Source organism: Setaria italica, unplaced genomic scaffold (assembly GCF_000263155.2).
Source record: "Setaria italica strain Yugu1 unplaced genomic scaffold, Setaria_italica_v2.0 scaffold_24, whole genome shotgun sequence".
Classification (NCBI taxonomy): Eukaryota; Viridiplantae; Streptophyta; class Magnoliopsida; order Poales; family Poaceae; genus Setaria; species Setaria italica.
The window spans coordinates 11,445-13,266 of NW_014576745.1; positions in this window are offsets into that span (position 1 = coordinate 11,445).

A 1,822-nucleotide genomic window follows, 5' to 3' on the forward strand; every position below is an offset into this window, starting at 1 on the left:
TTCGTACGAGAACGCGAAGCATCCCGCCGCCCGCCGCCCCATCACCCGCTCTACCAGTGCTATGCCTTCCTCCTCCTCCACCGCCCACTCCTCCTCGTGCTCCATCCAAATCATCGATCCCATCGAAGCTACTACTATTTCTTTCACACTCTAGCGCTGTCTACTAGCTCGGAGAGGAAACTTTGATGCGTTTGGACATAGTTCTCTCGGAAATGAAAATAGTTTTTGACAACTAATTGTAGTTCCCAGAATAAACATAAACATAGTTTTCTCATAAAGAACATAGTTTTCACAACTAAAGAGAAACATGATCCAGCTACATCAACACGTTCATCTAGTCCGAGTCACCTTCATATAGTAACTCGTCATCATCATCATCTCCGGCAACAACAACTCCCTTCCCTTTCTTATCGACATTAACCTTACCAACAGGTAAATCGGCAACAAGAGCCTTCATCGTCTCCATCTGTGCCTCTTCCGCTTTTTGTTGTAACTCTTCCATTTCAATCCTTCTCTTTCTTGCCCTAACTTGCTGCAAATATTCTTCCCATGAACCCTTAGGGTATTTCGCATTCGGATCAACCACATAACCTAAGCGATCTCTTTCCTCCCTCAACCTTTGTTTCTCCAACTCCCTCTCCTCCTGCAACTTCCTCCTATTTTCTCTCTTCTCATTTTCAGTTAGAGGTCGTGGATACTTGGATCTATTTTGCCTCCAATACTTAATAATAGTTTCCCTTGCATAAAGTCCTTCAGGTTCCACTCCAGTCTCATGCACCATATCTTGATATATTTTCCCCCAAAGCAAATCGTCATCAGGAATAGGCACATCATACTCCTTCCTAATCTTTTCTTTAATTTCTTGTTGTTTCCTTGACTTCCATGGTTCCGATGTATTTCCCAACTTTAATAACAAATCATATCGACCACAAAAATCTTCCCAATCACATGTCCTTCCCTCCTGCAACAACAATTCAATATTCTTACAAATTTGAAACAAGTTCCAACCTTCATAACACATAAGAGACGAGTAGTTACTAACCCAGTAATCGACATGTGCATTTCCACAGAACGAACCATATCCAAGTTCAGAAGGCACCACACCTTCTGTTGCCAATATACCACACTTGCATCTATCACTAGGAGAAGACACACATGGCCACGGTGCCTTTCCACTTTCGAACTCCCGCACTTGCTCCTCCGTTGGCCACATTGCCATTGCGTCGTATATATACTCATTGAAATCACACAACGGCCACCCATCCTGCAAAAAAACCGTGATGTGAACTACTCATACGTAAAGTAACTACAAAACGCTGCTCCAACTTCCAAGCAATAACATCAAGTAAAAGTATGAACAATATACTGCAAAATTATAACTGCTAGCTAAACAACATACTAATATTCTCGTAATATACTTACATGAGTCTTTAGGGAGCATCGAAAGAATGGAGTAAACTTAGGTGGATCCCCTAAGTTAGGACGCATAAGCTTAGCAGGAACACCACAATTGCACATGGGAGGATCCCTCACACGCCTACAAGCAGCCTCCTGCTTCTCCTCCTCGGTCATCCTAGATGGGTTTGGTGGAGGAGGAACCCAACGCCTAAACTGATGGTATGGTTTAAGCTCTGTGCTATGATATGGGAATAGGCGGATCCTAGGATCATATTTGTCGGGTCCATCGATCCACTGAAAGAAATCACAAGGTGCGGCAGGCATTGGATCAAAAGTCCACTTGCATACATAGAAGGCTCTTCCGTCTGTCTTTGGATGCTTTGATTGTTTCACCTCTGCTTGCGCGCCACATCTACAAAGAGGT